Here is a 12,709-nt window from a genome sequence, read left to right on the forward strand (position 1 = left end):
GCAGAATTTGATGGACATCCAGATGAGCATCCAGAAAGGTATCATTCTTTTGTGTGAAGTCTGAGGTTGATAAAGACTATTGAATTACCCCTGATTTTTAATGGTTGAACAGGATAGCCTTAGCTAACCGGCACCAAGTTAACTATGGGAGTGCAAAAGAAAGAAACAAATCGTGATGGACATCGTAAACGGTCGGAAGTTACGCATGAAAACATAAAATTTGTTGGAACAGATGAATCCTGCGGTTCCGCAACACTATCGTATCACACATTTCCATTTAATTCAGCCGAACTCTTCAGGGTCTGCTAGGGGGCAGCGGTTCCCTATGCGAGTTCCTATTTCTTGTTTGTTGCAGTACAAAAACCATAAGCGTGAGAAAAAACTGGAAGGAAGTTACAAATAAATGCCCATTTCACCACTGACTTGCTGCATGTGATAATACGAACCACACACGCAGCTGTAGCTAAACAACAGAGACTGTAAATATGGAAGTCAATGAAGCTAGCATCCTATTCGCCAAAGTTTTAAATACCATCATGTGATGTATGTATCGATACACAGATGGAGCACATACTTACATAATATCAGAGCGCTAGCTAATGATTGCAGCTAGTCATCGCCGAGTATTAAAAACAGCGGTGTGTTGTTTCGTGTGTCACGATTCTTATTTGACCGGTCCGTGACAGTAGCTCTGCTAGTTCTATATACACTCATTTTGTATCCGTTAACAAGCAATGCCAAAATTTTGTTCCGGAAACTTACCTCCGGCGATGGAAACATGTCTAGGAGAAATGATAACGCTTTCACGGCACACCACAGCACAGCGGTGGAAAAGGACAAAGAAAAACGCTAATTTGTCTCATGGTACTGCTTTTCTCAAATTTCTGAAGGGGAAAACTTAAGCTGTCTTGTATGTTTAAAAATACTATGCAGTTCTATGGAATGAGTAGAATCCTGTCAAGAGAGCCATTCTCAATTATCAGACACACATACAATAGATGTTGCCAAAGCTAATATTGTAGTTTCTCTAGTGTACACCTGGAAAAACAAAGCATGTACAGGAACGACGGATCTGGTAGAAGTCACTCTTTTATGCTGAACCAGAGGCAGTTCCTTTTATTCAAAGGCTAACCAACCACGACAAGAGAAACAGTAAAACTGATATCAGATCAGAGCGAAAAGGCAAACAGTAACTTCTTCCAAGTACGGCAAAGAGCTTCCAGGACATTTTGTGCGAAAGCGTTTTGCAAGATTTTTGGCCTACTGAGTTTATACATTTTAATGAAGCACAAGCAGACCAGGCAAGTGGAAGGATCCCAACGTCTGAAAACAGAAGCCTACAGTCATAAAAAAGGAAACTAACTCAAATCCATGTTGCTAACAGTCTGATAAAACAGTCCTGTATCTTTTGTTTTACATAAATTTGGATGAGTTATCAGATGTGCTTTACTTCATTATGCATCAAAGGAGAGGTGTGACAGGCTTCATTGTTATGAAAATCAGCGTTAAGCTCATGAAAATTTCACTCGTGTATCAAAGTCTGTAATTCTATCCTTTCCAGAGTTAGGGCTGCTTCCAACCCACGGCTTTCTGACTTAGTAATGGCTCTCTAAAAAAAAAATAAAAAAAAAAACACATCTGTGGAAACAATTGCTATTACTAGTGGGACTTTGGGGAACAATGCATGGCTGTAACATCTGAATCTCTGCTAACTGACAGCACATTTAATACATTTTTCTTATAATGGCGTAATCAAAACCAGCAGCGCTGAACTTCTTCCATACGCCATGAACACGACACAGTTGTATTAATTCATAACTTTAATGATTGTCCATAATGGTTCCTCTACCTTCACTGCCGTTTCAAGCACAACTAATTAAAAACCTGTTTCTCTATGGCTGCGCATGTTGTTGTTGTCTTTTCAGTCACGACTAAAACACATAACCCCCTAAAGGTCAAAAGACAGCAGGCTGTTCCGTGTGATCTGGCTAACTTTGCCATGCTGAAAGAAAAATGTGTTCACTTCCCCATGTGGCTGAAACAAAACATGAATTGAACTGGCTAAGGCACTGGAGCCTTTGGCCCATCTCAGTGGTCTCTTGTCCGCAAAAGTGCTGCTTTGGGAGAGAGAGAAGTCCCCAAGCAGTGGCCACTTCCTTTGTAAGTACCGGTCCAAACCCATCTTTCCCATGGCTCTGAGGACTCTTTGTGACACTGCACCTGCTCAGTGCATCATTACCTCCCCATTTTTGGGTCAGGAGCGTACTCACTAACTCTGATTCTTAAAGCACTATTTGCAACCCAAAGCTGCAGGTGCCAATTAGATGTTGGCCAAAGAGACAGGCCCGGATACAGGGGTCCATCAGAGGTTCATTTCAAACCCCGCTCTGGAGTTACGTGGTCTTAGAAAACATAGGCCTTAGGAGGCCATCGAGCCAAAAGAAAAAAAAGAAGAAGAAGGAAAAAAAAAAAGAGAGAGAACTTTAGACTATTTAGTCAAACCAAATCACATTTAGACCTGGTATCAAAAATGTGTCTTTGGCCAGATCGCGTCATATTGTAGTTTTGGAAGATTTAGTGTGATTAACGTATGAAACAGGTAAGGGACCATTCTGCCAACGTTCAGGACATGCACTGTAATGTCTAGAGACAGAAATTAGGCAGCATCAGTTACTTCATCTCTCATCTGAACATTTATCCCCTTCCGTGGGTGTCATTTTCAGTCCAAATATATCATATATCAGAGCCCTGACGATCACATGCACCAAGCATGCCGTTTTGTGCAGGATTTCATATAATGTTTCCGCTTCACTAAAGCAATCTTTTAGAAACCGAACGCCTCAAAAACAAACAAACAAACAAAAAAAAAATCTATGGTGCCTCTGTCAATGATACTGAAATACACGTCTAAATGCATGTATGAAGGTGGGAGCGTGTGAGAAGTCTGACAGTGAAGGGCTGAAATGTAGGTACTGTAAGTGTGGTGGCCTGGTTTGGATCAACATGGTTATAAATGAGCGGAGAATGTATATGATTAACTTGAATCTTTACAGCTTTACCATGTAATCTCAGTGAAAGGAAGCAGGACTGAATTGCCACCGCTAGCTCGGCAATGAACAAGAGCAAAACTGACTACTGTGCTAGTGCTAGGTCTTACAGGGTTACAAATGAATATAAATTAAGTATACTTAAAGCACAATCCTGAAATTCATTTAATGCGTAACATTATTTCTCTCTCATAAGATGTGGAAAAACTTGCAGGAAAAAACGACCACGTCGAGACCAACTGTTAGAGACTGTGTTGAGTCAACAACTCTTAACACCTCACCACAGGAGCCAATGTCTTGACCTTTATTATTTAAATGGAAACAGAACTAAAGAAAACACTTTGGTTTTCAACTAGAGCTGTTGTTACAGATTTTGACAGTGAAAAGAAAACGCAAAAAAATGATAACCTGAACCTTTTCTCTGTTGCCCCTCAATCGAATTTCGAATTTCACGCAAGCGATCTTCAAACATGAAACACTGGTAAAGGGAAGCAGCTGTCGAGGTTTCCTTTCAAAAGACCCTCAGAAAATTTCAGTTCAGTGGAGAAGAAATTTCTCTCACTCTCTCATAGTTTATTCTCCTTCATCATGCTGGATTAAGACACAGTGTGTTCTAGTTCCTACCTCTCCCCTCCTCCCTCTGCTATCAGAACAGGAGAGTTGTTCGTTAACGACTGTCAGTGCACCTGCTGTAGGACTAGACTTCCTGAAGAAGAATCAAACACATTTCTCCCCCACAGCTAAGAAAGCTGCTAATACATTAGGGAAGAACAAACCACACTAAACTAATCTGTAGCGACGCAGCAGGAGCTGAAAGGTTATTGTTTGCATATGCATCTGTGAATGGTCGTTGCCTTGACAGCGATGCTAAATTATCAGGGACGTGATGTTATCACCAAGAGAGAGCTGAGCTTTAGGTGGGAGGTGAGACAGGTTTGATGTGAATGTTTGGTGAGTATGGATATGAAAAAAAAACCTTCAAATTCAAAAAGTAAGAATCAAATCACAAGAATTACTAATGAACTCAAACTAACATGGACAATGATTCAAGGATGCCACAATTAGCCTTCAAACGTTAATAATCCAGTAACATAAAAACCCCACTGAAATTGCTTCTCCTATAAATAATAAAATAAACATACCATAACTGCAATGAAGTGTGTTTTGAACTTGTCCTGGCATTATTTATTTTTTTTTTTCTGAAGAGGACCTTTTCAGTGGCTGGGCTCAGATACTGCAATTTACAGATAGAGAATGTGACTGTATCTGATTGCAGTTCAAACACGACACTGTGCACAAAGCTCCATCACGCCTCATTTGCATTGACTTTATTAATCGACAGTGCTCCCGTTTAAGCCACATCAGTGTAATCTCAGGTGAAAGGGAAGTGCTAGCTTGTGCTAACAGTAAGGGGAAAAAAAAAAAAAAGCATATCTTTGATTCAAATCAAAGTCGTCTAACGGCAGTGCACCGTGTCATCAAGACAGGAATGTGTTATTCCATTTTTTTTTTCTCATTTTCCCTTTTTTTTTTCTCAGTATGTAGTTAATGTGTCTATGCAGCCTGTATTCTCAATCCTTTTCTTTTCTTTCCTGGACTGTACACTTCCAGTGCAAGCCAAGCAAACCTAAACTTTAAGATTAATCATAATTTTCACTGTCAAACACAGTTGCTATGACAACAGCCTCTGAACAACACAGAAAGCCAGGACTGTAATTTCAGTGCTCAGCAACATGAGAAATGTAATTATATATAGAAATATGTATGTGTGTGTGTGTATATATATATATATGTGTGTGTGTGTGTGTGTGTGTAATTTTTTTTTTTTTTTTTTACATTTTGTAAAACATATGTGGGGCAATGCACATATAAATCCTTCTTACTGGCATAACTCAGTCTTATTTATCATAATAATTTTAATTTGGTTAACACGAACACACTCCCATAGTGGAAATGAAGAATGATGTTTTTCACTTACCATGTGATCAGGTGTTGGTCAGATGACAACCTTCAACCTCGCGCCGCCAGGAACAATCTCAAATCTGTGAACAAAACAGAAAGCCAGAAAACCAAATATAAATGCGTGTCTCTCTCTATTACAGACTTGCCTCTGCAAAGAGAGCGGCCTCGCAATAACGCACTAGTCCTTACTGATACAGTCCTACAAACACAGGCAACGTTTGCTGTCAAATCTACCTCAAAACACCTCTACAACATGAACTAAGCCAAAATACGCAAAATCGGGTCAATAAACCTGTTTGTTTTCAGTGCCAAAAAAAGTGCTCAGTGCTGAGACTGCCTATTCTGTAATGACACTGTGTCATTTTCACCGAATGCAATCACATAGCTGTAGGTCAGATTTAATATTTTCAAATAACGTTCTCCCAATCAAACAGCAAAGCGTCGAGAGATCTTTTACTTCCTTGGTTTGTATGAGTTTGGCCTGAGATCTGGATGTCTTTGCACATAGCTTGTAGGGTTTTTTTTGTTACCACTCCATAAGAAAGGCTCAGATTGTGGGAGGAAAGCACAGTTCTCTTTACAAAAGTCACATTCCATGAACTTACGCTTCTGGAAGAGACTGAAGCCATTGTACTGAGGGAATTTTCAATCCACCTTGGTTGAGAGACTGTTTAGGTCTGAGTGGAAGATGAAGGCTGTATCCCACACGTTTGTGGCTTAACACATCTTTTTATTCAGTGAAAAACAATGAAGTTTTATTTTACTTTTGCGTTACCTTATTACGTTACCTTATTACCGTTTTTGTAAACGTATTAGTGAGAAAATGCAGAGCCAACAGGCAAAATCAAGATACAACAACATTGTGTTTTCTACAGACGTTACACCATCACTGCAACCATCATCCCTTCTTTATGAACAAGCCTTATTGAATAGCTGTCCAATACTGAGCCATACTTCACTGGCAGATGAAGGCCACTGGGAGGCTAAGGACCATTGTCATCTCTTGACTGGTTTGTCATCTCCAGACTGGTTTAGTGAATCTACAAAAGCACCTCATAACACCAACAGAAGACACCAGAAGAGGAACCCAACTGACATTTCTTAAAAACGTGTTGCAACTGAATGTTGGACAACGACACGTAAACAACGGGTCGCAAATTGGGTCGAGTAAAGATATTTTTTGTTCTGTTGGGAAGTGGCTTTATTTATTACGGCATTACTGGATGCAAACCAGTTGTTTTGTGACAGACTAGTTTGTGTCCATCAAACATCACACGCTCGTTAGATTACTCAAAACAACCATTTAAACCTTGCACTGCTATTATATTATGAAATTCCCCATTTAGAGTGCAAGTCTCCGAGTGCTAGCCTCCACATATATCCTGTTTACAACTGCAGTTTAATTTAGACATCGTATTTTGGCATATTTACGACTTTAATGCCATGTTACAGTAGTGTTGTACAATGTAACTCACTGATGTGATTATGTGACCTTGTAAAGCAGTGTCCCAAGGAGACACTGGATTTCTCATTTGGATCTTCAGCTGAAAAAAAAATGACAGAAGAGCTCCAGCTTTAAACAGTACTTTCTGCCTTTTGCAATCCTGTGTTATCAAAAAGAGCCATTCACCTGTCGTTGGCTGTGGACATGAATCATTTCTCCACTCTCATTGATTTGGCTGTGTCCTCAGAGACCAGTGCCAGCAAACACATTTATTTCTGTGAACTGAAAATCTTCAGAGCAATCTTGCAACACCAAGACAGTAAAAACTTCAAAATTGAAGTGAATTTGAAATTATTTTAAAAAGATTACGGGGGAAAGTATTGGAAAACAGGGCAAAAATCATTTCTGACTGGCGTTCCTCATACTGTCACACAATACATAGAAGCAACTGTAAATTTTGAGGGGAAAAAAAGGAAATGTGTGAATGAGAATTTCAGGAATGAGCTGCATGACCCGTTGTTGACACAAGCTGGTCTAAAAAAAAAAAAAAAAAAACACTCCCCAGTTTAAGTTAAAAACGACTCATTTTCAATGTCAGAATAGTGGGGTTTGCATAGTAGATATAAAGATTTTAGTTGTGCTGGCAGCCTTGAGAAATTTTGGACTATTAAACGACTATTTGAGGTCATCAATGGATGACCTCAAAACTTTAAAATTGGTTCAGAAAATATTTAGAATATTTTGTTTTTAGATTTTTTTTTTCCTTTTGTGTGTTTTTCTATGCATCAGTACAAAACTCTTTTCAATCTGCAGGAGAAATTCCAATCTGTTACGGACCATCCATTAAAGGGCGAAAAATCCACTAAGGCGGCATAAAGAACTTTAAAATTGTAAAGTTGGGATCTTCTCCCTAAAGCTGATTACATAGGCAGTCTTTTTACATCCGCTTTTCAGAGCAACATCCAATGCCTTTCTATAGATCTATGCATTTACCGTGTGTTCAAAATGACCTACATGCACATCCTGTTAGCAACCAACACTGTCAGATGGAAGCTGTGGTCTGGCTAGGCCAATTATCGCAGTTATCCGTCATCAGTACAGCAAAGAGTGAAGTTATTGTTCTGGTTCTTGCCCTCTGAGGCCTCTTATGGATCACTGTGGGTCCACAGATTTCCACCTCAGCTGTGACCAACTATCGTGGTTCTACAGGTATGACACCAGCAAACAGTGAGACACACCTTGAAGAAAGCGTGAAGGAATCTGATCTGAACATTTAGAGGCAGGCAGTGTTAGCAGAAATTTTTTGTCAGGTCTAGGGCTACATATGGATGCAGTTTCAAATATATCTAACAATGCGTGTGGTTTTCCACCACATTCATAATAAAAATAAAAAAAAAACACAGAATCTGGGTCAGAAGAGAGCAGAAATAAAATGCTCTTCAGAAGACATGTATATGAAAATAAGGCTCAGAATGAGGTTCATTGAAAAGCACAGCCTTTTTGTTGAACTGACATTGAAACAGAAAATTCAGAGAGGAATGAGCCTGATCTTTCTGAAACAAACACCAAAAGTACTGCAGTATCAAGAACAGGCGATATAATAATGAGAGGGCCAAAAAAAAAGGGCCAAAAATAGAGGTGGTCATTGGATGGTCACTGGAGGCCTCAAAGGGGGGAAAAAAATAGGTTGTATCATCTTGCGGAGTTTATTAATACCTTTGTACTGCTAAAAATTTAGGGGGAAATTTAAGATGGTTACAATCACAGTAGTTTGCTGAATTGGAGTGACGAGAATGTTAAAGATGACACAAATTTTTGTGCTGCTGATAGGTGTTACTGTGGAGAGGAAGCAGGCATGGGCGATATTTCGAATATAATCGATGTATCGCGGCTTGCTCTGCGTGCAGTGTAGTTAATGACTATATCACAAACATCGAGTGCACATTGTCACCTTTTTTTTTTTAAGCCACCGGCATGAGACTCACTTTTCTCTCTCTCTCTCTCTCACTGACACGAAAGAAAATAACTCACATACATATGTCACACACACTCGCCCGCCCGCCCACCCAGACCACTCTCCTGAGCGAGTGTGTGTGATGTATATAGGTGAGACATGTGTTTTTGAATCTGGAGGGAACAGGGAAAGAAACGAGAGAGAGAGAGAGTGAAAGAAGTGAAGTGCCAATGCGAGTTTATATGTGTTGAGTCCAGAAACAGTAACAGGAGACAGAGGCGGAAGAACTGGTTCCCAATAGAAGCAGCACTGGATCCATTGTCTGACAGTGGTTTGGGTATCGCAGGGAAGATGTTGAATTACAGTTAAATTTAACTTGGTTGTTATCTCCCCCTTTTTGCATGCAAGTTTAAAATTGTTCCAATAGAAACCACTAATGAATATAAACAAGAATGTTTTAATGCAGACAAATGTTGCAGGGACTATTAGAATCATCATACTGGTGTGACTGTATTCATCAAAGGGTTAAATCAAGCATTTCTGAAGTGCTTTGGAGGAGATTTCAAAATATTGGGATATATATCATGTATCACGATATTATTTATATTATTTAAGCCATATCACCCAGCCCTAAGAGGAAGAAACCTGATTAGTTTTTTAGATTATGAAAGTTTAATACTGACCATACATTTTTGATTGATGATGTTCATTGAAATATTTGTCATTAGAGACAACACGCGTCCCTTGTTTTTTTTTTATTTTCCAAATATTGATGCCATTCTTTTTCATCCAATGACTGCAATAACTGCAATTAGGATGGTAAATGCATTAAATTACATTTAAATCTCCGAGTAGCTTAACTAGCATGAAAGAGCTCATATTTTTCTCCCATGTAACAGTTAGACTGTGGAGGCATTTAATGATTTGACATGGAAATCATTCCCGCCATGGCAAGCAGTGAGTTTAATGACAGTTACTCAAGATTTATTTCTACAAACAGCGTTTTCCAAAATTAATGTTAGCTCAGAGGCCACGGCACAGAATAACAGTCGTTTCTCAGATAGTTTCTGCTGAGGTAAGAATTTTAAGCATTAAGCTGCTGTACACATACACACAGTCCCCAAACGGAAGCTTGATCCCTGTTTGACATTCTGAGAGGGAACATCTGACAGCAAACTCCTTCGACTCGTCACTTCCCAAGACCTTGCTGCTTACTATTTCAGAGGACCTGCCGATACCACTGCAAGAGCCGGAGTATAAATGGGTCATCTGAGAGCACTAATGGCCTGAAGGACAGCTGAAGGTCACAAGAGACAGGACGTGATGTAGTTGTGCATGCCTAAGCCTAAACGGCTGTTATCAGTTAAGTCAGACACCAAAGCCTTGAACTATGCCCTAATAATGCTGCTCCAGGGTTATAATGACTCTGGCATTGAGGTGAAACTGGACCAGAGAGATGTTGGTCCAAACCCACTTGGCTGTGGATGCTACTGGTTCTGCTAAGTAGTTTTGTTTTTGTGTTGTTCGTTTGTTTTTTTGTTTTGTTTTCTCTCTCTCTCTCTCGTTTCCGTAAATTATCAAAATAAACATTTCTACACAGTTCACAAACACAAAAAAATAGAAAATGGACCATGTTAAAATCACCCCAAAGCTAATAATCACCATTGGTAAAGAAAATGAGGAAAGCTATTACACTTGAAATGTTTGTGCAGATTGCTTTTGGCAGAGACCGGGCGGGGTGTTTATGACACATCTAGGTCTGTGTCGGCCGTAAGCCATAGGTCCCTGCGACTCCCTAATTCGACGCTTAGTCATTTTGTCCGCAGATTTCCTGAAGACACATAGGAAACAAAATACACATTGTGTATTTTTTTTTTTTTTTTTTTAAATCTTTGACATAATAAAAGTAAAAGGTCATAGCAATTGTGTTCATTTCACTCTCCAAGCGAGGTAAATATTCTGACTCTTTGTCCAGTGTCCTCACAGGATTGTCTTCTTTGACCAGAAATCACAGGTTATACAGCACTGGTGACTCTCTTTGTAACTTTCAGGTATCCGGCTGATTTGGATCAGGTTTGTTCGTTAAGAGGTCTGGACTGTTCCAGAAGGTCATGGTGACCTGGATACTTGATGGTTCAGGCTATGGAACAGATCTACTGAATGCAGTGCCATGAAAAGGCTAACAAGGGGAAACAACGCAAAAAAAAAAAAAAATATAAAAAAAAAAAAATTCCACACTCTTCCAGCGTGGGCCAGACAGATAACAGCGGGTACGTTCTTGTCTGCCTGTATGGTGTGTTTGAAGAGAATGAAGCAACAGGAGAACAAAAAGAATGTGTGTGTGTTTTTGAGAGGGGGGGGCAGAGATATAGAGTGGGACAAAGAGCAGTGAGAGAGAGCCAGAGTGCGCACGTGTGTGTGTGTGGGGGGGGGGGGGGGGGGGGGGGGGGGGGGGGGGGGGGGGGGGGGCAGTATAACAGTCTCAGCCCATAATATTTATTACACAGATAGTAAGTCATCGGGATATCTCAGGAGGGGCAAGGTTTGAGCTGCTTTCATCACAGACGCTGGCAAATTCTCAAGCCGTGCCAAGCAATCAGTGCCACTATTATTTTAGCACCGCCGCCTGTCTCTCACCATGCCACTGCCGGTGCCCATCAGTCCACCATGGTAGCACCTCGTGGTTAATGAGGAGCCGGCCAGCACCTGTCCGTGGGACTGCCAGCTTATTCACCAGACTCTCCACTGCTTCAGAAGACAATGTCTGCAGGGCCAAACTTCAGGAAAACACAATGCACCACTCTGCAGTATTGAAATTTGTTCACTGGGGAAATTCCACATGTCGCTTTGTTCAAAAGAGACAACTGTGAGAATTATGGGCTCGTTCTCCACAATCAAAGAAAACAGACTGTCTCAGTAACCCCAACACTCTTTTTGCTCTAGCTATGAATTGTACTGATAACCCCAACAGTACCTGAGACGGTAAATCTGTGGGGTGGGGGGGGTTTATGGGGGGGTGGTTGATTAATCTTCTTGATCTAACTCAGCTCTGACTCGATAGAAAAAACTGCACCAGTAGGTCTGTTTAAAAAAAAAAAGTTCATTTGTTAATGTCTTCATTTCCCGGTAGGAAACATTCTAAACTGAAAAGATTTCACAGTGGCACAGCCAGTCCGAGCGACCGTTCTGCCAAACAGCACTAAGCCTGAACAAATGTGTCTGGCCACAAGTTCTGCTGAGCTCTGAGCTCTCAGCCACATGCATATAGCATTTTACACAAAAGTTAAAAATGGCCTTTCCGAATGAATGGGAGTGATTACTCCAAAGCTAAGAAGAACAGCTTATTTTCTCCATGTCATAGCACCTTGGGCCCATCAGCTGCCGTTTGGTCCAACTCCAACTTTGCAAACTTTTTTTTCTTTTTTCTTTTTCAGCTTGCAACAACAAAACACACCGAAAAGTAACAATGTGCATCTTAAAAGTGGCTTGAACTGATTATTAAAATTCTGCTGAATGTAACATTACAGAGGGATTGGAATAGCTTGACATATGATTTGAATAGCAGACCTGCAAGGAATATCCCAAAGGACATGGAACACAGGAATTCACATGAACAATCATGTCATTCAACATTCACTCATATAGACGTGTAGTCTGGCTTAACTTTACTCTAGACCATACATTTTATGCCTGATTCTCATACATTTCTCCAAAACATCTCATGTTCTTGGTATCTGAGTCCATCTGCGAGCTTGGCTTAATCTAACTGTTGCTTGGGTTGACCAACATTGCGCACAAATTGGAGGCATCTGGACTGTGTTATAATAGATTAATTACAGGCATGATCACACAAGCAGTCCCATCATTTTAGAATCCTTACAGATATTTACCAGAGTTCACCCTTTGGTGCTTACTTCAAGCCTATACCATATGCTCACATCACTAAACGCTCAAATGCAAAAAAAAATCTATCAAGAGCACAGTTATGCTTGGGGAACAGGAAGTCCATGTTTTTAGCCATCTAAGCAACTGACAGTGAACAGTTAAATATCATAAGTACTCCACTCTAAGGTGATAACATTTTATTCAAACACTGAGTCTGAACATGGTTTGTGGAAACTGGATATTAGAAATAGTGTGCTGTAAGAAATAGTCCTGCAAAAGTATCTTCTTGCAAAACGTATCTCAAACTGTCTTTGTGAACACGTCAGAAATAAAAAAATTGTGGCACATTTTGCATGATACAGTGTGTGAGAGAAGTCTACTCCATCCTCTCAAAACCTGGAAACGCATGGACTACAA

General features: G+C 40.2%; 1 protein-coding gene across 2 annotated transcripts in view; it reads right to left on the reverse strand.

Moving 5' to 3' along the window:
• Positions 1–12,709, reverse strand: part of tbl1xr1a (TBL1X/Y related 1a) — a 41,778-nt gene that overhangs the window by 19,357 nt on the left and 9,712 nt on the right. For both annotated transcript variants that reach the window (XR_004025936.1, XM_030791197.1), the window contains exon 2: positions 5,026–5,089. The gene's annotated coding sequence lies outside the window, so the exon portion shown is untranslated. The remainder of the gene's footprint in view (positions 1–5,025; positions 5,090–12,709) is intronic.

Source organism: Chanos chanos, chromosome 14 (assembly GCF_902362185.1).
Source record: "Chanos chanos chromosome 14, fChaCha1.1, whole genome shotgun sequence".
Lineage (NCBI taxonomy): Eukaryota > Metazoa > Chordata > Actinopteri > Gonorynchiformes > Chanidae > Chanos > Chanos chanos.